The 27,522-nt window shown below is 49.3% G+C and overlaps 1 protein-coding gene across 1 annotated transcript in view; it reads right to left on the bottom strand.

Moving 5' to 3' along the window:
* LINGO1 (leucine rich repeat and Ig domain containing 1) overlaps positions 1–20,451 on the bottom strand; it is a 157,711-nt gene extending 137,260 nt beyond the window's left edge. Inside the window, exons 1-2 of the mRNA XM_038767559.1 lie at positions 20,368–20,451; positions 3,894–3,976 (exon numbers count right to left, since the gene is read on the bottom strand). The gene's annotated coding sequence lies outside the window, so the exon portion shown is untranslated. The remainder of the gene's footprint in view (positions 1–3,893; positions 3,977–20,367) is intronic.
* Between the last annotated feature and the right edge of the window lie 7,071 nt (positions 20,452–27,522).

Genomic DNA, 27,522 nt, shown 5'->3' on the forward strand with positions numbered 1-27,522 from the left:
ATCAGAGGGGCCAACTGCCTCCCAGCAGAACTTGCAAGTATCCAGGATGATAGCTGACATCCTGGTGATTTCATTCAAGGTGAAGGCCTGGCAACTCAGAAGTGCTGCATTTCAAAAAAGGCAAAAAGGTCATCCTGTCCCCTAGGCTGTTGACGAAGCGGTCAAATGTGCCCCAGGGTAGTCCAAGCCTGGGTCATCGCTGTCTGCCTGGATATCTGCCCTCAAACCGTGGCCAGGCAGCAGGGCTGAGCACCGAGGCCAAGCACCAAACCCTGGCACTAAATCTGGGCATCATGGCTGGACTCCAATAGTGCTGGCCAGGCACGAAGTGTTTAGCATTGCCCCAGATAGATCAGTATTATAGTGCCAACCGGACACCAAGGCTGGGCATCAAGTGGGGCAGCAGGCCAGGCAACATGGTCAGGCACCAAGGCTGGGCACAAAGGCTCCAAAGTTTAGCATCATTGTCAAGGTGCCATCCAGACAACAACGCTGGGCAGCAAGGCCGGGCTCCAAGGTCGGGCACCAAAATTTAGTGTCAGTGTGTCATGGTGCCACCTGGGCACCAAGGCTGGGCAGCAAGGCCAAGCATCCAGCAGACTGGCATCATGGTGACAGCTAGACACCAGGCTGGGCACGAAGCCCAGTCACCAAGGTGTGGATTTGCCCCAGGAAGACTGGCATCATAGGAGAAGAAGGGGTAAAGCAGCATGGCTCAGTGGAAAGAGCCCGGGCTTTCGAGTCAGAGGTTATGGGTTCAAATTCCGGCTCCTCCAATTTTCAGCTGTGTGACTTTGGGCAAGTCACTTAACTTCTCTGTGCCTCAGTTTCTTCATCTGTAAAATGGGGACTAAGACTGTGAGCCCCACCTGGGACAACCTGGTCACCTCATATCCCCCCAGCACTTAGAACAGTGCTTTGCACATAGTAATCACTTAACAAATTCCATCATCAGCATATTATTATTATTATTAAATCAGACTTTCAGCCTAAGCTGTCACATCATCTGAGCCAGGGCTCTGGGCTTTAAGGAGTTATTAGGCAGGAGAGAAAGTTCTCTCCCAATTTCAAACTTTCCTTCTCCTCCGGCCACCTCCCGGACAGGGAACAAAACCCCAGGGCACACCACATTAGAGAAAATGAAATTTAATTTCAGATTAGAAATTGTTCTTGAGTTACAGGGACGTACAAGCCCCCAAAACTCTTGGAAACACAGATTTCATTAGAAATGCCTTATAACTTGGCAAAGAGAGCATTATCTATTATTTATTCTTCACCGTCAACGCCGAATCAAGGTTAGAGTCATCTGCCCTTAGAGCGACGAACCCTGGGAGCCAAGCGGATGCATTCTGAAAAGACTCTGGAGAGCTCATTTTAGCCCCCTTCCCCAACGAAAACATGGTGGGAAGAGCATCGGCCTGGGAGTCAGAGGACCTGGGTTCGAATTCCAGCTCTGCCACTTTTGTGCTGTGTGACCCTAAGCAACTTCTCTATGCTTCAGTTATCTCATCTGTAAAATGAGGATTAAGATTATGATCCCTATGATGGGACAGGGACTGTGCCTGATTAGCTTGTATCTACCCAGAGCTTAGTACAGAGCCTGGCACATAGTAAGCACTTAATAAATACCATTAAAAAAATAATCACAACTGACTTGCTGGCTGTGATACGCAGCTCTTTCTAGTTGGACTCCCAGCAGAATAGAACAGCCAACTAGGTAAGAGGCTGAGATTTCAGGCCCTGTCCCAGAGCTAGTTTGCATCAATGGGACTTTATTTATTTTTTTTTTTGCATCATTCCAGAGAGCAGGATTCCTGCAGCTGGTTCCCTTCTGGGGACTACTTTTATCTGTTGTGAAGTGATGGGGGGTGGGGGGCGGCGGTGTGTGTGTGTCTGTGTGTGTTTATATGTGTTGGGCAGGGGTGGGAGGTTAAGGGAGATGCTTTCGTCGGGGAGATGCCAAGGGACCAGGCCTGTGGTGACTCCACCCAGGGCCCAGCTCTTAGCACACTAGCGAAACCAGCTCCAGTCCTTGATTCCCTGGCCCTAGGAAGTAATTGCACTTAGAGAGTGGAGGCAGAAATTACCAGTTCTTTCTTCACCTCTGTGGCCTGGCACATGGGAGATTTAAGTGAGACAGGCTGGTGAAGAGCACGCCCTCTCAATGGCCCCGGGTCCCTGGGTACCTGGCTGGGGTAAACTCTTCCCCTGTCAGCCAAGGGAGAGTGGCAGCCACTCCCAATGGTTCCCCTCCTACGTCTCCCAGGGACCGATAGATGCCGTCGGCCTGTCGCTTCGGCCGGTGGCCAGTGAGGTGGTGCTAGGGGACGAGCTGTCCCCCTGCCATCTGGTCACCCCCCAGTATCATGGCCCGGGCAGTGATTTTACACCTCTTCCTTCACTCCCTTTCTTGCTTATTCAAGCAGAAATTCACCTCCCTCTATCTCTCTTTCCTCCGAGGCCCCTCGCTGAGGGAGACACTTTGGTATACTTCTGTTTACTCAGAGTCCGGAGAAGTTGAAACCTCAGAGACAAGTGAAGACACATTCTCCTTTCTCCCTCCCTCATCTCTGTTCTCTGGACCAAGCTATCTGCCTTCCCAGGAAGCGGGGAGTCAATCCCAGTTTCCTGCCCTTCAAGCCGAGCAGTGCCCTCTCGGACTGAACTTAAGGGCAGGCAGTGGAGAGCAAGTCTGCATGGCAAACCCATGTTCCCCAGGCCCAAGCTCCTACGCTGTAGACATCCTCATGGCAGATTCATGTTCTCCAGTCCCACCGCTCCCACAACATAGAAATGCACAAGGAAGACTCATTCTCCAGCCCCAAAGCTCCCATAAACCAAAGTCAACATGGAAGACCCATTTTCCCCAGCCCCAAGACTCCCAGAACACAGATCTCAACACGGAAGACACATGGTCTTCCAGCCCCATGATTCCCCCAGCATAGAAGTTAACTGTAAGCTCACTGTGGGCAGGGAATGTGTCAGTTTATTGTTGTATAGTACTCTCCCAAGTGCTTAGTATAGTGCTCTGCACACAGTAAACGCTCAATAAATGTGATCGAATGAATGAGTGAACACAGAAGACCCATGTACCACATGGAAGGCAAAACGGAAGCACAGTGTCAACCTCAAGGCTGCTGCATCATAGGACTTACCACATATGACCCGTGGCCCCCAGCCACAAGATTCCCTCTACATGGAATTCAACATGGAAGACCTATATTCCCCACCTCCCAAGCTCCCACAACACAAAAGTCAACACGGAAGACACATGGCTTCCATCCCCAGTTGGGCCCAAGCCAGATCCAGCTTTGGCAGCCCCCAGGACAGTGAGCTTCCCAGAGCCTAGAGTCCAGCCATCTGAGCCATGCCAGCCCCTCACTCCCAGAGCATCACTGTGTGGATTTCTCCAAGCTCCCCTAGAGCCTGAACCCTCTGGGCTTCCTTTAGGACACCAATTCTCTTCTGTAGCAGGCAGGACTCTTTGTTTGAGCTCCCCACTCCTCACCCACTCCATGGTATCTAGGGGAGAGAATGTCATTCTTCACTCTGAAGGCAGCATCCAGCCCACTGGCCCAAGTGCACCACCAGTCCTGCCAGAGAGGCTGCCAGCCTTCTGGATCCAGGGCAGTGCCATCTTTGAGGGTACAATCCCTTCCTGGGTGGTCCAGACACCATTTTATCACCCTCAGGTCATAATTCTACATGGTATCATCCCAGCTTAGCTCTTTCCCGGCATAACTCTCCCCTCCCTAAGACCCCGCTCCCAAGTAGTGTCTAGATGGTTGTGGCGATTTGTGTGGGGAGACTCTGGAGGGCAGGGGCTGATGCCACCTCCCTCCTCCATTTCTCCCCTCCTGGTGGTGGCAGGACCGTGCCATCTTGGGGCCTACCTGGCTCAGACGGGACGTCAGGACTCCGGCGGCTCCCTGGGGTGGGGTGCTTGGGGCCGGCCCCGCCCAGCCCCCACCATGCACTGTGGAGAGAAGAGAGGTCAGGTTGGGGGGGCGGTGGCGGCAGGGACAAATCTGGCTGAGGTGGAGAGGGGAGGGAGACTCACATGGCGGCCCCCAGGATGTCGCTTCTATCCCCAGGTGAGGCAATAGGCATAGTCTTACCGCCATCAGACCAGCCCCTCAGCTCCTTGCACCCTCTACACACAGAAATAGAACAAACTGCAGCCTGAGGAAAGCAGCCTTGGGGTGGGGTGGTGGTGAAGTAAATCCCAGGGATGAGAAACTCAGCCTGGTGGCCCTGAGTGTATAGTTGTGGTGAGGGAGTCAAGACCCTCAAGTAATTCTGTCACACGGAGAAGAGGTGTTTGCAAACACGTGTTCATGCTTGGCTCTCCAAAGCGCAGGCTTTTCTGAAGAGACACTGAGACTGTCCAGTGACAGCTACCACAACGAGAACTGTGGTATTTGCTAAGTGTGTACTCTGCACCAAACACTGTGCTAAGCAGTGGGGTAGATGTTGGGCAATCAGGTCATACACAGTCCCAGGTCTACATGGGGCACTCAGTCTGCGGGGCAAGGGGACCAGAGACATATCTCATCCCCATTTTTACATCTGAGAAAAGGGAGGCACAGAGTTACTGTTCCTTTGGGCTACCAACCTAGCTCCCCTTATGTTTCTTTCAGGCTCGTGGCCTGCTTTCATTTGGACCTCAGGGCCTGATTTCTCTTTGTCCCCAGACCTGTGGGCAATAGGACATTTCTGCTTTCTGCTTTCCCAGAGCCCTCCAACCCCTGCCTCGAGGTGCTCCCTGTCGAATACCAGCCCTGGGGAGGCTGAGAGATGCCGCACGCCTCCCCCCCACCCCCAGCCCACAGCCTCTGACCCCCACCGACAGAAGCTGTGTCTGGGAATGAGAAGAGAAGGAAAAAAAGGGGGGTGATTCGGAGAGCACCGAACTGCAGCTTGGGAACAGTTCTATGTCCCAGGGCATGAGGGAGTCAGGTTGCCAATTTCTGGAAGATGGTGCGTGGAGGCAGGCGCCCGGAAGCTTCAATCATAGGCGATAAACTCTCCACCCCTGCAAGGCTAAATCGAGCGGTGGGGGCGGGCATGGCGTTTGGTCTCTTCCCCGGGATCTAAGTGGAGAAAGGAGGAAAGGAGACCAAGAGGAGGAGGAGGCAGGCAGACGGGGGCTAGAAGCCCAATCTCCAAGACCCACAGTGAGCTGGAGCAGGTTTTCTCTGGCAGTGATTTCAGGGCTTTCCTCTCCAGTCCTCCCTCCCTTCCAAGTTCCAATCAATCAGTCAATCAGAGGTATTTCCTGAGCATTTTTACTCTGTGCAGAACACTGTACTAAGCGCTTGGGAGAGTCCAATACAACTGAGTTAGTAGACACATTTCCTACTCAGCTTACAGAGCTGAGCTTACAGTCTAAAGGAAGATCTTATAGTCTAGAAGAGGAGCTTATAGTCCAGAGGCATAGTGGATAGAGCATGGGCCTCAGAGTCAGAAGGTCACGGGTTCTAATCCCTGCTCTGGCACTTGGGCAAGTCACTTCACTTCTCTTTGCCTCAGTTACCTTGTCTGTAAAATGGGGATTGAGACCAAGAGCCCCATGTGGGACAGGGACTGCGTTCAACCTGATTTGCTTGCATCCACCTCAGCACTTAGTACAGTGGCTAGCACATAGTAAACGCTTAACAAATATCATAATTATTACTATTATTACAGTCCAGAGGATGAGCTTTCAGTTCATAAGATAGGTTTACAGTCCCATAATAATAATAATAATGATGATGATGGTATTTGTTAAGTGCTTACTATGTGCAAAGCACCGTTCTAAGCGCTGGGGAGGATACAAGGTAATCAGGTTGTCTCACAGGGGCTCACAGTCTTAATCCCATTTTACAGGTGAGGTACTTGGGGTGCAGAGAAGTTAAGTGACTTGCCCAAAGTCACACAGCTGACAAGTGGTGGAGCCGGGATTTGAACCTATGGCCTCTGACTCCAAAGCCCGGGCTCTTTCCACTGAGCTACGCTGCTTCCCTAACTCATCCTTCTAGAGGATGAGTTTAGAATCTCTAGAATGAGCTTAAAATCTAGAGGATGAGTTTACATTCTAGAGGAGGAAGCTGACAGCCTAGAGGTTGAGTTTGCAGTCTAGCGTTCCAGAGCAGGAGAAGGGACCAGATCAGAAAGCAAAAATTCACCTGAGGTCACACAGCAGACAAGTGGTGGTGGGGCTGGGATTTCCAAGCGCTTAGTACAGTGCTCTGCACATAGTAGCACTCAATAAATACGATTGAATGAATTAGAGTCCAGGATGTCTGGTTCCCAGGCCCATGTGCTTTCTACTAAGGCGCACTGCTTCCACATTGTGTTAAAGTGGCAGTAAACACCCACCAAGCAGGACTGAGGGAGGGAGAATGGAGGAGATGCTGGAGGTTTTCAAATCATACAATCTCCCTGATGAAGGGGAAGAAACAGATGGAGAGAAAGAGAGAAAGGGGGAAGGGGGAAGCCAGAGCTTTGGAAAGGAAAGGGAAAATCTACCAAGAGTTGGGAAGAGGCCAGGAAGGGAAGCGAGAGGAGAGAATGGAAACATGGTGGCAGTAGGAGGGGAGGAGGAAGGTGGGGAGGGAAAGGAGACTGAGGATGGAGAAAGATTGCCCAGGAGAAGGAAGGAGGGCAAACCGTGATGATGGAGGTGAGGAGCAGCTAACAATATATAGCAGGGAGGCCTAATGGAAAGAGTACAGAATTGGGGATCAGGAGACTTGGATTCGAACCCCGCCTCCATCACTTTTCTTATTTTTATGGCATTTGTTAAGTACTTACTATATGCCAGGCACTGTACTAAGTTCTGGGGTAGATATGAGATAATTGGGGTGAACACAGTCCCTGTCCCACCTAGGGTTCATAGTCTTCATCCCCAGTTTACAGGTGAGATAACTGAGGCACAAAGAAGTTGAATCCCCCTCTTTCTCTGAGGCACAGAGAAGTTAAGTGACTTACCCAAAGTCACACAGTGGACATATGGCAGAGCAAGGATTAGAACCAGTGATCTCCACTCTCTCTGTTGAATTCAATTTTCTCAACTCACTGCCCCTCCATTGATTTCCATCCCCTGAGTCCAGTCCTCCATCCCTCGGAAACGAGGATTAGACTTCTAGACTGTGAGCCCGCTGTTGGGTAGGGACCGTCTCTATATGTTTCCAACTTGTACTTCCCAAGCGCTTAGTACAGTGCTCTGCACACAGTAAGCACTCAATAAATACGAGTGAATGAATGAGGATGCTTCCTCCATTCCTGTACTCAGAGTATGACTGCCACAGAGCACGATTGGTGGAAATCCAGGTGTGAGACAGATTTGGCTCAGTTCATATTCATCCTCACCTACTCTAACTGTGCCTAGAAACACGACTTCTCCCCTCTCAATGACTATCAGACCCTGTGCCCCCGCCACTTATTCCAGATCTGGAAATCCCTCCCAGTGCCCCTCCTTCCTCCCTGCCAATTGGCTTTTCCAACTGCTTTGATAACAAACCAGAACATGAGATGTGAGCTCTCCCCAGTCTCTCCCCAGCTCCCTCTCACCCCACCCTTACTCTCTCTTCTTTCTTAGCCATCTCTTCAGAGATCTCCCACCTCCACTGAAAAATCTGTGCCTTCTGACTACAATGCCTCTCACCTCCTAAAAACCCGTTCACCTACTCTCCTTCCAGCCCCGACACCATCTTCAACTGCTCGCTCTCTGATGGCTCTTTCCCTTCTGCTTTCAGATTCTCCAACATCTCTCCTAATATAAAACTCTTCCTGGACTCCACTGCACCCTCCAGCTATCACCTCACCGCCCTCCTCCCATTCCTGTCCAAACTCCACCAACGGGTTTTGTTCACCCTCTGCCTCCACTTCCTTTCCTATAATTCCTTCTTTGACCCTTTACAATCCTACTTATATCTTCTTCACTTACTCAACCAATCAGCAGTGTTTGTTGAGGACTTGCTCTGAACAGAGCACAGTACTAACTAAGCACGTGGGACAGGTCAATAGAGTTGTTAGACATGCTCCCTGCCTGCAAGGAACTGCCACTGAGAATGCTCTTTCCAGGTCCCCAATATGTCCTCCTTACCAAATCTACTGGACACTTTCCTTTCCTAATCTTCCATGACCTCTCATCTGTCTTTAACACCGTGGACTGCTCCCTTCCTCTGGAAACACTATCTAACTTTGATTTCTCTGCCACTGACCTCTTCTGGTTCTTCTACCTCTCTGTCTGACCTTTCTCATAATCTTTGACCAGCTCTTCGACTGTCTCCTCCCTTAGCTCCCTTAGTGTCCAACCACTGGTCTCTCCCTCCCACCTTCCCCAGGGATGTAGATTTGGGAATCATCAACATAGAGGTGATCTGAGAACCCATGGAAGCAAATGAGTTGTCCAAGGGAGTGGGTGTAGATGGAGAATAGAAGGCCACCCAGAACTGAACCTTGAGGGACAACCACCGTAAAGGGGTGTAAGGCAGAGGAGGAGTCCATGAGAGAGACTGAGAATGAGCATCCAGAAAGACAGGAGGAGAATCAGGAGAGGACGGAGTCCATGAAGCTGAGGTAGGGTAATGTTTCCAGGAGAAGGGGCTGATTGACAGTGACGAAGGCATCTGAGAGGTCCAGGAGGATTAGGATGGAGTAGAGGCGGTTGGACTTGGCAAGAAGGAAATCATTCGTGACTTTGGGAAGGCGGTTTCTGTGAAGTGATTGGATGATGGAGTCTGGATTCATTATCGAAAACAAGGGATGATGCTGGGTACCGCAAGGTCTGGTGGGCTGTGAGATGTTTATGGAGGCAGGGGAAAGAGGACCATGACTGACTGTACTTTGACCACAGAAGGTTGGTGCTGACTGTTGTTCATTCATTCAATCGAATTTATTGAGCACTTACTATTCATTCATTCATTTAATCATATTTATTGAGCACTTACTATGTGCAGAGAACTGTACTAAGTGCTTGGGAGAGTACAATATAAAAATAAACATATTCCCTGCCCACAGTGAGCCTAAAGTCTAGAGGGGGAGACAGACATTAATATAAATAAATAAATAACAGATAAGTACATTAGTACTGTGGGACTGGGAAGGGGGATGAATAAAGGGAGAAAGTCAGGGTGATGCAGAAGGAAGTGGGAGAAGAGGAAAGGGGGGATTAGGGAAGGCCTCTTGGAAGAGATGTGCCTTCAAAAAGGCTTTGAAGTGGGGGAAAGTAATTGTCTATCAGATTTGTGAAGGGAGGGCATTCCAGACCAGAGGGGGGATGCAGATGAGGAGTCAGCAGCGAGATAGATGAGATGGAGGTACAGTGAGGTTAGCATTAGAGGAGTGAAGTATGTGGTCTGGGTTGTAATAGGACAGTAGTGAGGTGAGGTAGGAGCGGGTAAGGTGATTGAGTGCTTTGCACATAGTAAGCGCTTAATAAATGCCATCATTATTATTAAGCCAATGGTGAGGAGTTTTTGTTTGATTCAGAGGTGGATGGGTAACCACTAGAGTTTCTTGAGGAGTGGGGAAACAGTGCTGAGCCTTTTGAGGCATCTTCAGGAAGGTGGTGGGATGTGAAACATTTAGAAATCTGGAGAGGGTTGATTAAAACCACACCCAGTGTGTGCAGTCATCTCATTTTATCCTGGACAGCCCGGCTCTCTGCTCAGATCTTTCATAAATACCAGAACTAAGTAACAAAGTAGTCTGTCCCCAGCCTGGGAATGGTACGGTACCAGGTGCTTCTAAATCTGGTACTTTTATTTTCAGTCTCCCTCTGCCTCAGCTCCTGCTACTGAGTGCCACGGATCGGAAGTGGCCCCCAGGTTCTCGGGGGCCTGGGTGGGGAGCTGGGCATTTCTAGAGCAATTTGGAGGTGGGAGGAGTCTCTTAGATACCTCATAGGTACAACCACCACATTTAATCTCTAGTGTTCAGTCGAAATAAACCCTTTTTTAAATTCAACATAAATCTAAAATAAAACATGACCTGGAGAAAAGAAGGCTGACAGCCATCAGAGGTACAGAACGGTACAACCAAGTGCAGGAGATTCAGGAACAGTCTATACAACCTTTAAGGGGATGGTCCAAGATCAGAGCAGATGGTTGATTCTTCTTCCCTAGAAATCTTTCACGGCAGGGTAGACCCTCATTCTCCTGGGATGTTAGGAGATTCCCATGTGGAAGCAGGGGCATGGACCAGATGACTACTGGGTGAGTCTGAACCACTTCCTCCCCCCCTTTGTGCCTCTAAGGCTCCGCAATTTGAAGAAGGCCCAGAGGTTTGCAGAGGCCCACATTCCCCACAGATCTGCCCAAGCAAGCTCTGAAATGATGGAAGCTCTCTCCCCCGTGGGCAGATGGAGTCTATTTTGCCGATAGCAAATGACTTTTAAAAGAGGCTAGTCTCTGGGTACACATATAGATTTAACCAAGTTTCAGAACTGGATCCCAGGGACTTCTTAAAGCCCCAATCATTCATCCACCAGGTCGTCAGAGAACAGCTGAGGGTGGTGGATGGGACATCTCAGAGCCTGTTTGCAACTCCCTCAGAGAACAGATAAACTTTGTTCCAAGGTTCCAAGCCTCAACACAGCAGCGATTCGGTCTCCACATCCCTCCCTCCCCGTCTCTTTACTCGGTGTTGGAATCTGCCACATGGAGCTGAAGAGGAGATGAGGATCCAAAATAGATCAGGAGTAAATGGCAAGTGAACAATTCCAATGACATTTTATCAGACTCTGTCGGAGGAGTTGGCCCAATAATAGGATAGCTATAAAGACACATTTACTTTGTGGAACCACTGGGGTTTTCTTGTCATGCAGAGCTCAAAACCTTCCAGCCTGGAGCCTGAATCCTGAACACTTCCCCAGGGCCAACTCTCCCCTTTCCTCCCCAGCCTGGTTCCCAGGATCAGGCAGGGAAGTTTGGTGAGCTGAGGCCTGAGCCACTCGAAAGGATGCCTGAGGCCTCGCCTCCCTTGGCTCTTGGGAAATCCCCATCAGTCCTGGTGGTTTGGGAAGCAGTCCTGCCTGGAGGCAGGGGCCAGGTCCTGAGGAGCATGAGGTTTTTCCCAGGATTTTGAGAAGGGGGCCCACTGGGGTCTTCTGTCAAGGCACAGGGAAAGCACGAGCCCAAGAAGCCCTGGGCTGGTTGCCAATGGCCAGCTCTGCAGGGGCCTAGGCTCTGGCAAGGTCAGAAACTGGGACAACAAGGCCAGAATGGGGCATGTGGCCAAACCAAGCGGTGGGAGTGGGGGTCCCTCACGAGTGCCCGTCATGAGGGCAGGGTTGGTGTAGCCGGGGATAGCATTAGCACCTCAATCCTGAAGAGCTTACAAACAAAATCACGTGACACCAAGGTAAGTTCATGGGTGGGGGATTTGCCGGAGGTGAGATGGAGCTTAGGGTCACTTAGTCAAAGGTGGGGGTGGGCTTAATGTTGGGTGGGAGGGGTGCTTCTGCAGGAAGAGGGGCCTCTCTGTGGGGTTCATCGGTCTCTGAGCCAGGAATAAAACCCTACAGCAAGGTCGTTGTAAGCTCCTCAAAGTCCAGGACCAGAACGTTTACTTTAATGTACCCTCCAAAGCAACTAAACCAGTGCTTTGCACACATTAGGCACTCAATAAATGCTCAGTTCTACCATAACATGTGTTTCCACTCTGGGTTTGGCTGGAGGTCTGCTAGGGGATTAGAGAAGGCTCATCCACCCAATCCCTGCCTTTGAGGAGCTTATAGTCCAGTGGGAATGGAGGGAGAATGAGAGCGGTCGGTCAGATCCCTCTCCATGTCTTCTTCAGCCTCCTCCTCTTCCCCTTTCCCTCATCTCTCCTTCCTCCCCGCCCTACTTCTCTCTTTTTCCCACTCTCCTGCTCTTTCTTCTAAGCTTTCCCACTCGATTGTAAGCTCCTTGAGAGGGGGAAGCAGGGATTCTGTCTATTAATTCTACTGTGATCAATCAGTAGTCAATCAGTGGTACTTATTGCATGTCTTCTGGGTGCAGAGCCCTGTATTGACTGCTAGGAGAGTACAATACAAGAAAGATGATAGATATGATCCCTGCCCATAAAGAGCTTACAGACATTATAAATTATAGGTAAGAAAAATGGCAAAGCATAAAGATAAGGTGCTCTCCCAAGCAATTAGACAGTGTTCTACACCTAGCAGGTGCTCAGTAAATGCTATAGAGTGATTGAGTGATTAGACTTTCCAAAAATCACATCTCTTCTTGGAGGGCTTCACTGACTAATCTCTTAGCTTGCTACCTTAATTCCTTCCAAACTGCCACTTCAGCACTTTGCCACCCAAGCCTCACCTCCCCACCACATAGTTATTTATAGATCTCTTTTTTTACAGTATTTGTTAAACACTTACTATGTATACTTAGTGCACTGTACTAACACAAGATAATCAGGTTTGACGCAGTCCATGTTCTACATGGGGTTCTTAGTCTTAATCCCCATTTTAGAGATGAGATAATTCAGGCACTGAGAAGTTAAATTACTTTTTTACATTTTTATGTGCTATTGCTTACTGCTGTTGGTATTTTATTTTGTTTTAGTGTCTCACTCCCCCACTAGATTGTAAGCTACTTGAGGGAAGGAATCGTGTCCTCTAACTCTATTGATATCTCTCAAGTGCTCAATAAATTCCACTGATTGATTGATTTTCACCCTCCTCCCTTCCTTCCACTGTCCTTGCCCTCTTCCTCCCCACCAATACTCCCGTATCAACTCCTCCATTTATTTCCCAGTCCCCAGTCCCCTCTCTCCCTCTCCAATTTTTTTTAAAAAAACATATTTAATGCAAAACAGCACTTAGAGGGAGCTGTGTTTTGATAATTTGGTTGTCTTGAATTTGGATTGAAAAACAAATTTTGATTTTCCCTGGGTGAACAGTTATACTATTCTAGCTCGGGGCCCTTTTGGAAATACAGTGACCCAACCACTCACACAAAATCACAAGCAAGTTACCCTGAACAACCTATCTGCACATCCCCACCCAACCAGCCTCTCCTCTGGAGTTCTCGCTGTCTCCTTAAAACACACCTCCCTGCTCCACAAGGCCAGAAAGGGAGGGAAACCCAGGGGCCTTGGGCCAGGAAAGGGGAAGGGGAGGAGGAGTGGGAATGTATTTAAAGAAATTAGTTTAGCGCAACAAACCTTACTTAACATCACTCAGCTTTCCCCGGAAGGGGGAAGTGGGAGAAGGCGAAGGGAAGGAGGCTGAAGAAAGCTGCTGTGTGAATTAACACATTTCACATCGCCATTCCTGGCTGTGAGGTGGGAGCAATTATCTCCAGAATCTAGCCGGTGCCCATCGGCTGGAGCCGACATGACATCCGGGGGAGAACTTGGACCATGCGGGACTGAGGCAGTGCCAGCTGGAAGTTGGGGGACAGGGAGGAGCCAACGAGTCCCACACTCCACCTGGGTTAGCCGGGCCCAGGGAAGAGAGCAACTCTTGGGCTTATAGCCCCCACACTGAACAAATTCCCCAAATGCACCAAATTCCAGACTCCCTTCTCCACCGCGTGGAGCCCGCCTGGTCTCCAGGGAGACGGTGGACCAGATGGCTGTGATTCGGAGAGTTGCGCTACAGGGGCTCGGCAGCCAGAACTGCCGCCGTGAGACTCTTTCATCTTGGGCTGAAGGCCAGCTCTGGGCTGCTGGCAGCTCTGAATGGGCCCCGGGCTCAGGAGCGGCTATGGGCTGCACATCCAGCTGGAGGGGGTCGGCCATTGATGCCACACCCAAGACTCAGAGATCCTTAGCGCTGGTCCTGGGTATTCAAACCCTTTTCCCCGGTGCCCTCCTCATCTTAGAGAGGGACACCATCAGCTCCTTGTGGGCAGGGAACTTGTCTATCGTCTCTGTTGTACTGTACTCTCCCAAGCATTTAGTACAGTGCTCTGCACCCAGTAAGCACTCAATATATACCATTGATTGATTGACACAGAGTGAGTCGTCAGGGGAAGGAGTAGGGAGAATTCTAGGCGGAAAACCAACCTTCATTCTGTTTCCTTCAATCATTTATTCATGTGCTCATTCATTCATTCATTCATTAGTTAGCACTTGGAAGTTCATCAGTTCCTACCACACTGCACAGATATTTGCACTCTGTTGCTTCTTCCAACCTGCAGTTTATTTTAGTGTCTGTCTCATCTGTTCAATCAATCAATGTATTTGTTGCGCTCTTAGTATGTGCAGAGCAATGCACTAAGTGTTTGGGAGAGTATAATACAGTAGAATTAGCAAGACACATTCCCTGCTCATACTGAGCTGTTGTAAGCTCCTTGTGGGCAGAGATTGTGTCTACCAAGTCTATTGTCCTCTTCCAAGTGCTCTGCATGTGCAATACATGCTCTCAATCAATCATCTTGTCATATCCTGCTTTGATTTACTGCATCAGCCTCATTGCTGATCCCCCAGCCCCCGGTCTCTCCCCTCTCCAATCTATTCTTTACTCCGCTGCCCAGATCATTTTTCTAGAATGTACTTCTGCATATCTCCCCTCTCCTCCAAAGCCTCCAGTGGTTGCCCATTCCTCTCCACATCAAACAAGAATCCAACAGCTTTAGGGAACTCCATCATCTCTCTCCGACTATGGGCTTTGGAGTCAGAGGTCATAGGTTCTAATCCCGGCCTCATCAATTGTCAGCTGTGAGACTTTGGGCAAGTCACTTAACTTCTCTGTGCCTCAGTGACCTCATCTGTACAATGGGGATTAAGGCTGCGAGCCCCCCGAGGGACAACCTGATCACCTTGTAACCTCCCCAGCACTTAGAACAGTGTTTTGCACATAGTAAATGCTTAATAAATGCCATTATTTATTATTATTATTATCCTTGCTTCTCCCACTACACCCCAGTTTACCCTCTTTGCTCTTCTTAAGCTAACCATGGTGTCTCCGCTCATCTCTCCCACCACCAACCTCTTGCTTTCTCCCTTTTTCCAGCGTGGAACTCCCCGCCCCTTCACTGCTCTCCCCATCTTCAAAATCCTTCAGCAATCGTATCTCCTCCAGGAGGCCTTCATCTCTCATCTCCCCCTGTAGACTGTAAGCTCATCGTGGGTAGGGAACATGTCAGCCAACTCTGTTGAACTCTCCCAAGCATTTAGTACAGTTCTCTGCAAACAGTAAGTGCTCAGTAAATACTATCGTTGGATTGATCTTATACTTCCCAAGTGCTTAGTACAGTACTCTGCACACAGTAAGTGCTCAATAAATACAATTGAATGAATGAATGAATGAATGATCTTCCTATCTTTCATCCTCCAACTGCCACTTCTGTTCTTCCGAGCCTTCTAGGTACCCACAACGCCTCACGACACCTGTGTAGATACTTTACAAATTCTATTACTTCCTCCTACCTATAATTACTTTTAGGGTCTGTCTTCCTGGATGAACTGTAAGCTCCTTGAGGGATACCAACTCTTCTGTACTCTTCCAAATGCTCAGTAAAGTGTCCTGCTCATAGCTGAAACTCAATAAGTACCACTGATTGAAAAGAATCAATCAATCAATGGTATTTATCGAGTGCTTCCTCTGTACAAAACACTGTGCTAAGCACTTGGGAAAGTACAATATAATAGAGTTCAAAGACCGGATCCTGTTCACAAGGACCTTATAGTCGAAAGGAGGAACTTATAGTCTTCAGGAGGGGCTAATAGTCTACAGCAAGAGTTTACAGTCTTCAAGAGGAGTTCACAAAAGCAAATTGTTCCCTACCCTTTCCTCTTCCACCCACCCCATTCCCAGTCCTTCTGTTCCTTCTTCGAGAAGGGTCAAGGCAGCTTGCCGGAAAGGCACGTGGTTCCCATTTTAATTAATTAAAGAAAAATCTAATCACTGCATTAAACTTCTCATTACTCCACTTGAATACCCGTTAAGTAAATTTAATTACCACACGAACTGGATTTCACAGCCTCTCTCATTAGCGGCTGCTAAAGATGGGAGAGGGGTGGGAAGGGAAATAGGGAAAGGATTGGGGTAGGGTGCAGGGAGGGGTTCCGGCCCAACAACAGGGGGATGGTCCTACAGGAAACCTCCTGCTCAGGGAACTCTGTACTTCCATGATGCTTTGCTCTGGGCCTGAAGGAGCCAAGACATTCTCTGCCCTCTGGGAGTTTACACTCCAGAGTTGGAAAAATCATCCAGACATAAGAGGACGAGGGCACGGGGCTGAGAAGTAGTGTGGCCTAGTGAAAAGAGCTCAGGCTTGAGAGTCAGAAGATCTGGGTTCAAAGCCCAGCTGGAAAGAGGAAGATGCTCTTCTTCCCCATACCTGATCCTCCGGCCCATCTCTTCCCCACAACATGGTAGGTCGGCACGAGGCCTTCTCTGACCCAGCCGGACTCCTCTCCTTGGCCAATCGTGCTACAGGACTGATGGGGAAGCCAGGGTAGGGAAGAAGGGGGCAGGGCCACATTCCTGGTGAATCAGCCAAAGCGGAGACTGAAATCATCTGTCACTTGGAAGAGAAGCAGTGTGGTCTATGGAATCAGCATGCGTCTGGGAGTAAGAGGACCTGACTTCTAATCTGAGCTCCACCACTTGTCTGCTGGGTGATCTTGGGCAAATCATTTAATTTCTCTGTGCCTCAGTTAGCTCATCAGTAAAGTGGGATTAAAATTGTGAGCCCCATGAGGGACAACCTGATTACCTTGTATCCACCCCAGCACTTAGAACAGTGCTTGTCACATAGTAAGCACTTAAACAAATACAATTATTATTATTATAAAATGGGGATTAAAAAACTGTGAGCCCCATGTGGGACATGGACTGTGTCCAACTTGATTAGCTTTTATCTACCCCAGTGCTTAGTACAGTGTCTGGCACATAGTAAGTGCTTAACAAACACCATAAAAAAAAAAAGGCAGCATGACCTGGTGAAGAGAGCACAGGCTTAGGGCCTAGAAAGTAGGGACTTGGATTCTAATTTCAGTTCCACCATTTGCCTGCTATTCAACCTTGGGCAAGTCCCTTAACTTCTCTGGGACTCAATTTCCTCATCTGAATAATGGGGATTAATTACCTGCTCATCCTGCCCCTTAGATGGCAAGTCCCATATGGAGAAGGGATTGTCTCTGACAAGATTGCATTGTATTTATCCCAGTGCTTGGCACATAGTTTGTACTTATCAAACATTATCACTATTTTCATCATCATCAACAACATTACTGTTAATAACATTATTATGAGAGGAGGTGATTTCCCTAGGGTTTGTGCGGACTCCTGCAAGAATCCTACTGTTTGACGTCCTCCGGCCAGACTTAAACTGCACCAGCAAGGCATGCCACCATATTCTCGTGGCCCAGTACGCTCAGCTGCCCTACATCCCCCTCTGCTCTTGGTCTTTCAGGAAACACTTCTCACGCCTCCATCAGGATATTCACCACAGCATCCACCAGCAGAATGACTTTTTCTTTAATGATATTTGTTCAGCTCTTACTGTGTACCAGACACTGTACTAAGCGCTGGAGTAGATACAAATTTATCAGGTTGGACATGGTCCCCATCCCACATGGGGCTCACAGTCTTAATCCCCATTTTATACACGAAGTAACTGAGGTACAGAGAAGTGAAGTGACTTGCCCAAGGTCACACAACAGACAAGTAGCAGAACCAGGATTAGAACCCAGGTCCTTCTGAATCCTGGGCCCCTGCTCTGTCCATTAGACCACGCGTTGGGGTGGAGGGTGTGTGTGAAAAACAAGGGCTGGCCATGTTGAGAGAGTAGGGGGGGGATTACTCAGTCCTGGGGGACCCGCAGGGATGGGGAGACAAAGCCTCCCAAACAGGTGGCTAGGAAAACAGGGCCCCCCCACCCCCTGGAGCCATATTGTGTTTACGCCTCTTATTTTGGTTCTGCTTCTTGGGGGTCTTTTTTTAGCCTCCCGCCTGCGTTACCATGGGAACACTGGTATCATGGAGGCTTGACTTTCCTTCCAACCCCCTCATGACTCTCCCATGGAATTTACCCCGGGACCCCTTTCCCAGCCCTTGAGATAGGTGGGACTGCCCAGGGCCACCTCACTCTTCTGTAGCTGCCACAGCCCTGGCACAAAAAGAGGGAAGCCCTAGGGTGGGGAAATATGTCAGGCTTATCCCCTGAGGGTGAGAAAGCAACTCAGATCAGTGAGTAGTGATAACCACTGCATACTCCCCTAACCCAAGCTTCATTTCCTACACCTCATAAACCCCTTGTGGTTCCACATCAATCAATCAATCAATCAGTGGTATTTCTTGAGTGCTTACTATGTGCAGAGCACTGTGCTTGGGAGAGTACAATACAACAGAATTAGCAGACATATTCATTGCCAAGCTTACAGCAAGCAGAAATTCCTCACCATCAGCTTTAAGACTTTCAATCAGCTCTCCCCTCTACCATGGAAATAGTATGGCCTGGTGGAAAGAGCATGGGCCTGAGAATAAGAGAAACTACATTCTAATCCCGGCTCTACTACTTACCTGCTGGGCAACTTTGGTCAAGTCATTTAATTTCTCTGTGCCTCAGTTCTCTCAGATAAGCAGTGTGGCTCAGTGGAAAGAGCACGGGCTTGAAAGTCAGAGGTTGTGAGCTCTAATCCCAGCTCTACCTCTTGTCTGCTGTGTGACTTTAGGCAAATCACTTAACTTCTCTGGGCCTCAGTTACCTCATCTGTAAAATGGGGATTAAGACTGTGAGCCCATGTGGGACAACCTGATCACCTTGCATACCCCCCAGTTTTTAGAACAGTGTTTTGCACATAGTAAGTGCTTAACAAATACCATTATTATTATTAGTAGTAGTATTCTCTGATCTGTCAAATGTTTAGTACCTGTTCTCCCTCCTACTTAGACTGTGAGCCCCATGTGAGTCCTGTTCAACTGTAGTGCTTGGCTCATAATAAGCTCCTAATAAATATTAATTATTATTATTACTACCTATCCTTGCTCTGCTCACACATGTCACTCCTTTAATGCCAACCTACTTATTGTGCCTCACTCTCATCTCTCTTGCCTCTGACCTCTTCTTCACATCTTCTACCCACACTCATACACACATACTCCCTAGTTCAGCTCCACTGTCTCCCTCTATTTCAGACAGCTGGACTGAAACCCTTCTTCCTATGATCCCCCAGTTCTCTGCTCCTCTCTTCTCCCCCAGGACCAGACTTCTCACTCCTCTAGGGTGAGTTCCTCATTTGACTGTAAGCTCCTTGTGGGCAGGGAATGTGTCCTTTGCTTCTGGGGTGCGTTCCCATGTGCTGAAGCGTAGGGTTTCACCTGAGGAGGCACTCAGTCTATTTCTATTATAAGTCCTGAAACTTTCCCCTCATGAACCAATGAACAGAGGAAACCCAAGTCCTATTTTTGGTCCTTGTTACCCAGGGCTGGGGCAGGTCATTGTCTCCATTCCCCTAGTTCCAGGCAGTACTAGGCCAACCTGGACCCAAAACAGCTTCACCACTGAAGTCCTGGGTGGGATGTGAGGTGTGAAATCTTTATGTTTCCCAGACGGATAGATGGGGGCTAGGCGTGGTGGGTTTCTCTCCCCTAGAAAACTCCTGAGGAGCCCCAGTCCCTAGAGGCTCCCCTCAGTGACCTCTCAAATCCCTGGGTCAGGACACTTTTCCACCCAACAGGGAACTATTACACCTGTTTTGAGGGAACTGCATGATTTCCTTCTCTCTCCATACATCTTAAGTTTTCTCTTGGGTGGTCTAGGAGAGGAGACCAGTCAGACAGACTGACAGTCTCTATCAGCAGAGACCTTGCAGCTCTCACATCCAATCTCCCCCAGCACAGCCTTCTCAAAAGATCTGCAAACCCCAGTTGGAGAAACACCGACGTAATAATAAAAATAATAATAATAATGATGATGGTATTTGTTAAGCGCTTACTGTGTGCCAAGCACTGTTCTAACCACTAACCTTCTAGACTGTGAGCCCGTTGTTGGGTAGGGACCCTCTCTATATGCTGCCATCTTGTACTTCCCAAGCGCTTAGTACAGTGCTCTGCACACAGTAAGCGCTCAATAAATACAATTGAATGAATGAATGAATGAAAAGGTAATCAGTTTGTCCCGTGTGGGGCTCACAGTCTTAATCCCCACTTTTACAGATGAGGTAACTGAGACACAGAAAAATGAAGTGACTTGTCCAAAGTCACACAGTTGACAAGTGGCAGAGCCAGGATTAGAACGCATGACCTCTGACTCCCAAGCCTGGGCTCTTTCCATTAAGTCAAGATGGGTCAGGTCAATGTTGCTTGATTTTGCAGAGTTCCAGGAGACCGAGTTGCTTTGCCCCTGAAAGGCCAACAAGAACCCCGTCCCTCAGAACCGGGTCTCTGACGGGCACCCCAGTGGCAGAGCAGATGGAAAATCCACTTACCGCGTCTGCTGATCCGCCCTTGCTTGAGGCCGAAGCCCGGGATGTCTCTGTGGAGAGAGGGCAGGGAGAACTCTTCGGCCGGTGGGATATCGTGTCAGATGAGGGGTCCCGGCGGAGGTGGGGGATGCCTGGGGTCCTGGGTGAGACTCCCAGGGGACAGTGAATGGGCCCACAATGGCCTAGCCAAGCTGAGGCATGGTGGCTCCTGGAAAACAGGAAGGCAGGAGGGTGAGGGGAACGGATAGGAAGTGGGGAGGTGGGAGAGTCCTCAGAGGGTCCTGCTCAACTATAAGCCATGTTGACCTGACTCAAGTTTATGGTCCTCCAGTCAGAATTCTGTCCCTGACCCGGTCAGTCAAGGATGTCTGGATAAGCAGCAATGATTACTCTTCTACTACCAACCTCCAAGAAGGAGCAACCACCCAAACCACCCACCTTTTCCCTCTACTAGCCCACTGCAGTCCATTGTTCAGGAATTTAGCTCAACCTCTTTTCTCCTGGAAGCCAACGAACCTCCAGTGGCTGCCCATCCACCTCCACATCAAATAGAAATTCTCACCATCAACTTTAAAGTGTTCTATCAGCCCACCCCTTTCTATCTTACCCTGCTGATTTCCTACTTTCCTACTTTCCCGATTTCCTAGGAGAAGCAGCATGGCTCAGTGGAAAGAGCACGGGCTTGGGAGTCAGAGGTCATGGGTTCAAATCCCAGCTCCACCAATTGTCAGCTGTGTGACCTTGGGCAAGTTACTTAGCTTCTCTGTGCCTCAGTTACCTCGTCTGTAAAATGGGGATGACTGTGAGCCCCACGTGGGACAACCTGATCACCTTGTATCCTCCCCAGTGCTTAGAACAGTGATTTGCACATAGTAAGCACTTAACAAATGCCATCATCATTATTATTCCTTCAAACCAGCCTGCCCGCTCCTCCAATGCCAACCTACTGACTGGGCCTCAATGTTGCCTATTTCGCCTCTGAACCCTCGCCCACATCCTGCCTCTGACCTGGAACTCCTCTCCCCTTCATATATGACAAACCACAACTCTCCCCACCTTCAAAGCCCTAATTAAATCTCATCTCCTCCAAGAGGCCATCCCTTACTAAGGTCTCATTTTCCCTACTCCCTCTCCCTTCTGTGTCACCCTTGCACTTAGATTTGTATTATTTAAGCACTTGATATTCACCCTGCCATTGGTCCTTCAACACATATCCATATCCATAATTTATTTTAATGTTAGCCTCCCCCTCTAGACTGCAAGCTCTTTGTGGGCAGAGAATGTGTCTACTAACTCTGTCATATTGTATTTTCCAAAGTGCTTAGTCCAGTGCTCTACACATAGCAAACATTCAATAAATACCATTGATTGATTGAATGAATGATCATTCTGCAGTCCCCGTGGTGTGGCTAACCACTGTCCCCAATGTTTCCTCTGTCCCCAGAAAGACTTCGGGGAAGTGAAGGAAAATGGAATTTGACATTAGATGAGATATGCGACCATTAAACCAGAAGGAGAATTGTCCAAGGTGGGGGAGGGTGACATCCTCTTGCCCCTCCGATCTCCAGGGGAGGGGATCCCCTCTCCTTTCCCACTCCCACACACCCGTAACCAGGCCAAACATGTCTCCACAGAGATGGAGCAGAACACTTGGTGCGAGGCACTGCACTAAACACTTGGGAAATGGAAACAGAGAATGACACCTTCCATACCCATAAGGAGCTTCCACTCCAATGGGGGAGACAGGTATCACGATACCAACAACTGGAGTGCTCATAAATGATGAACTGTGTTGACAACTGAATAAACGCTTGTTCATAACTGCTGAGGATGGAGTAAAATTAAAGACAAAAAGTGCTGCTCTAGAGCTGTAACTCTGGGCCATGCCCCCCCGCCCCCATGCTGGCCTGGATAGACTGCCTATCTTGTGTATCCCAACACTCTGGGCCTTCAACCTTTCCTGCTCACTCAGAGAGCTCCTCAACTAGACAGCTAACTCCTTGACAGCAGGGATCATGTCTGCCAACTCTATTGTATCATCCTCTCCCAAACACTCAGTCCAGTGTTCTGCACATAGTAAGTGCTCAAAATAACATCAATCAGTCAATCAATGGTATTTATTTATTACTTATTATGTGCAGAGCTCTGTTCTAAGTGCATAGGAGAGTACAGTACAGCAGAATTAGCAGACACTTTCCCTGCCCATAATTCATTCATTCATTCAATCATATTTATTGAGCGCTTAATTGTGGTATTTGTTAAGCACTTACTATATGCCAGACACTTTACTAAGTGCTGGGATAGATACAAGCAAATCGGGTTGGACACAGTCCCTGTCAGTCATTCATTCATGCAATCGTATTTATTGAGCGCTTACCATGTGCAGAGCACTGTACTAAGCGCTTGGGAAGTACAAGTTGGTAACATATAGAGACGGTCCCTACCCAACAGTGGGCTCACAGTCTAGAAGGGGGAGACAGACAACAAAACAAAACATATTAACAAAATAAAATAAATAGAATAGTAAATACGTACAAGTAAAATAAATAGAGTAATAAATCTGTACAAACATATATACAGGTGCTGTGGGGAGGGGAAGGAGGTAGGGTGGGGGGGTGGGGAGGGGGGCTCAGTCTGGGAAGGCCTCCTGGAGGAGGTGAGTTCTCAATAGGGTTTTGAAGGGAGGAAGAGAGCTAGCTTGGCGGATGTGCGGAAGGAGGGCATTCCAGGCCAGGGGGAGAACATGGGGCAGGGATCAATGGCAGGACAGGCGAGAACGAAGCACAGTGAGGAGGTTAGCGGCAGAGGAGCGGAGGGTGCGGGCTGGGCTGTAGAAGGAAAGAAGGGAGGAGAGGGGAGTCCCTTGTGGGGCTCATAGTCTCCGTCCCCATTTTACAGATGAGGTAACTGAGGCACAGAGGAGTGAAGTGACTTGCCCAAGGTCACACAGACAAGTGACAGAGCTGGGATTAGAACACATACCCTTCTGACTCCAAGACCCGTACGCTATCCACTAAATCATGCTCCTTCCTATGCTCCTTACTGTATGCAAACCACTGTACTAAGCACTTGGGAGACTACAACAACAAAACAGACACATTTCCTGCCCACAAGGAGCTCACAGTCCATAATGAGCTAGGAGGCAGGGTCCTCAATCCCTAGAAGGATTTCCATCCTTTTTCCTGGGCTCCCAGGCCTCGTAATGTCCAGTCCTAAATCATGCCCCTCTTTCCAATCCCCAGTTCACCCCCTCCTCCCCTCCTCCCAGTCCCCATCCACCCTCACCCCTCTTCCCAGCCTCTATCCATACTCTGTTCCTCCTCCCAGCCCCCCACCACTCCTCCGAGCCCCCATTTACCCCCTAACTCACCCCACCCACCTCTAAACATCCATCAGCCCCTCGAGTGCAGGCAGAGAGCCAGTGTAACAGCTCTAATAAACGTCTCAGAGGAAACTCCTCATTTTAAATATGTTCCGGCACCTAGCGAAAACACTGATTACCAAATGGGAGAAAATTATGCTGGGGAAGTGAACCTAAATGTGTTTGTAATCCGTTTCTCCAGAGGAGCTGGAGAAAAATTGCTCCTCCTGTGCATTTCAGCTTAAACCACCTCGACCTCTGGTGCTCGGGTTGGGGCACTTGGAGTTCTCTAATGGCTCTGAGCAGTACGAGAGCCACCTCATAGTGGCCAGAAGTGTTGGAGGCAAGCAGGGGGAGGAGTGCAGCTGGCGGAGAGACAGGGAAGGCTAAGATCCTGTGACTTTAATAAACACCTAGCTCTTTGACTCAGTGTCTCTGTCTCTATCTCACTCTCTCCGCTCAGCTTATAAGATCGCTCCTGTTGGGGTGTGAGTGCAGACAGCTGAGTCACTAGAGGTGTTCAGGGGACCCAACGGGGATGCCACCTTAAACCTCTTCTCTGCAATTATAAAAATAATAAGAAGAAGAACTGTGGTATTTTTTAAGTGCTTACTCTGTGCCAGGACTGTCCTAGATACAAGCTAATTGGGTTGGACACAGTCCCTGTCCCACACAAGGCTTGCAGTCTTAATCCCCATTTTACAGCTGTGGGAATTGAGGCACAGAGAAGTGAAGTGACTTGCCAAGGTCACACAGCAGACAAGTGGCAGCGTTGGGATTAGAACACAAGTCCTTCTGACTTTCAGGCCCATGCACTAACCATTAGGCAATGCTGCTTCTCTACTGACGATGGCCTTGCTGCTCTACCGGCTTCCTAAGGCCATTGGTGCATGTCCACACTACTCCCCCTTCCAGAGGAAACATACGGGACATTGCAAGTGTCCCGCTCCATCTGGCCTGTCTCGGCTCCACCTCCTATGGGCTGCTGTGGGCAGGGAGTATCTCCCTTTATTGCTGTACTGTAAGTTCCAACCACTTAGTACAGTGCTCAACACACAGTAAGTGCTCAATAAATACATTGAATGAATGAATGACTGGCATTCCCATTTCCCAGCACAGACAGCCTTTGGAAGCCAAGTCGGCTCAACTGGAGCAGGCCCTGGGGTGTCGCTACCAGAGGCCGTCAAAGGTCATTCTGTCTATGCCCCTGCCCACATGTGGCATAGCATTTAAACCATTTTCCCAGGTGTTTCCCTGACTCCTGAAAAGAGTGGTTGGTTCTATAATTGCTTTAGTCCCTTTCTGGGACACAAGGCTCTTTTAAAATAACCAACCTAAATGGCCCCTGTGGCGTTTTAAGATCATTTCCTTCTAGTTTCAGAGGAAAGAGAGAGAGAGGGAGAGAGAAAGAGAGAGAGACAGAACAACCAAGCCCACTCTGCCTTCAGAAGTAGCAGAGGAACAGCCAAATTCTCGCTCCCTAAGACCCCGATGCCCATGGCCCAGGCTTCCCAGCTACTGCTCTTGCCAGCTGTGGGCAATAGGTTGCTGCCAAGTGGGGTTGGGTCTGAGGGCATGGGAAGCTGGCATAGCCAGTCACCAGACCCAGAAAAGGAGGTTGAACTGACACTCCTCCTCCTGGCCCCTGCCTAGCTCCAAACTAAATGGAAGCCCAGTGTGGGTCTAGCAAAAAGGACACGGGCCTGCTAATCAAAAGGATCTGGGTTCTAATCCTGGCTTCACCACTGGTCTGCTACGTGACCTTGGCCAAATCACTTAACTTATCTGTGCCACAGTTTTCTTATCGGTAAAATGGGGATTAAGTCGCTGAGCCCCATGTGGGACATGGACTGTAGCCAACTTGATTAGCTTGTATCTACCCCAGCGCTTAGTGCAGTGTCTGACACATAGTAAGTACTTAACGAATACCATTTAGAATAGAAAAAGCCCAAGGCAGTGGGTGACCCATGCAGGCCCTGAAAAACCCTGTCAGTGTGACCCCAGGAGGCTGACCAGCTGTTCGACCCACCTGCCTAGTGGCTAACAGAGGGGTCAGGTTAGCAGGAGGGATTGTCTTCAGCCACTCACAAAAGGGATCTCCCCATTAGGACCAATGCCAGATGTCACAAGTGGACACGAGAATCGATGACCTGAGTAGACAGGCCCAGCCAGGAAGGTAGATCCAGGGCCATTTCCTTTTCAGTCACTGCCTCCCTTGTTCCTCAGGCTGGGAGAAGACTAGGGGGGAGGCTGGGAACCCAGGCAACATTTCCCTTCAGTCTGGGAAAGCTTCGCGGGGAGGGAGGGGAGTTTTAGAGAAAGCACAGAGGGAAGGGATGGGTGGAGGAGGGGTGTGAGTCACGGTGACTTTGTGTCTTCCCAGCGGGGGCACTCTGCCGGCATGCAGAAACACTGAATGGCTAAACATGAAAGTTCAGGTGCAGGTGAGCAGGGCCGCATCCAGACGGAAGGCCGCCTCAAATCCTGAGGGTGCTTAGTTCTGACAATGAGAGTCTGGAAAAGGTCAGGGATCGACAGGACCAGAACTGGGGGAGCAGGGGTTGGCTCCCACAGACCGAGTAGGCCCTCACCTCACTGCCCCGTCACAATGCTCTAGTCCCACTCACTGCAGCTTTCTCACCATTCATCCTCTGTCCATCTGCCTGCTAACGGGATTGAGGAGGGGATGGTGGTCAGAGGCAGGTGGGTCATCCTCTCCCAGATGACAGTACCCATACAGAAAGGCCCAGGAGGATATGATCAATTCTGCAGGCTTGAAAGTCACCGGCGCCTGACTCTTGGTTGAGTGAATCTATCGATCCATCAGGTAGACTCTTTATCAACATCCATCCAGTTGGTTTTGGACCAGAATGGGGTCACTCTGGGTCCGCTGAGCCCAAGGCAAACCCAGTCTAACCAATCAGTTTAGACGGGGCCTCTCCCTCTCCTCTTCTCAGGCACTTGGCCAAACAGTTCTCAAGGCTGAGACGCACCAGGGGTCCTTTAAGGGGGAAGCCTGCATTAGGAATGGAAAGCCAGACTGGGGAAGATTTATTTTCAATAAAACATAAACCATGATCATGCCGAGGGCATTTATCAAACGCTTAGTAGGTGCCAAGTGCTAGCAAGATAGAAGATAACCGGATTGGGCAGTTCCTGTCCTACACAGGACTCCTAGTCTATGAGGGGAGGGAAGAACAGGTATTTTATGTCTACTTTGTAGATGGGAAAATGGAGGTTCACAATGGTTAAATGACTTACCCAAGGTCACCTGGCAGGAGAGTATTGGGGCTGGGATTAGAATCAGGTCCCCTGACCCACAATCCCATGCTCTTTCCATGCCCCACCCACTTCCCTGCCCTCCAATTTTGAGCCACTGGACCAAGATAATAATAATGATGGTATTTGTTAAGTGCTTACTATGTGCAAAGCACTGTTCTAAGAGCTGGGATAGTTACAAGTTAATCAGATTGTCCCATGTGGAGCTCACAGTCTTAATCCCCATTTTACAGATGAGGTAACTGAGGCACAGAGAAATTATGTGACTTACCCCAAGTCACACAGCTGATAAGTGGCAGAGCCAGGATTAGAACCCACAACCTCTGACTCCCAAGCCTGTGTTCCTGCCACTGAGCCACGCTGCTTGGGCAGCTGTGAAGGGAGAGAGAAAGCAGCACCTGAGACAGAATAGGAAGAGTTCCTGACTCTCAACTCCTTCAAGGATGCTCCCCAACCAGGGCTAGAGTGAGCAACCCCCTCGAAGAGCATTTCCTCCTGCTTCAGGGTCCCAGGAATAC

This window comes from Tachyglossus aculeatus, chromosome 26 (genome assembly GCF_015852505.1).
Source record: "Tachyglossus aculeatus isolate mTacAcu1 chromosome 26, mTacAcu1.pri, whole genome shotgun sequence".
Taxonomy (NCBI): domain Eukaryota; kingdom Metazoa; phylum Chordata; class Mammalia; order Monotremata; family Tachyglossidae; genus Tachyglossus; species Tachyglossus aculeatus.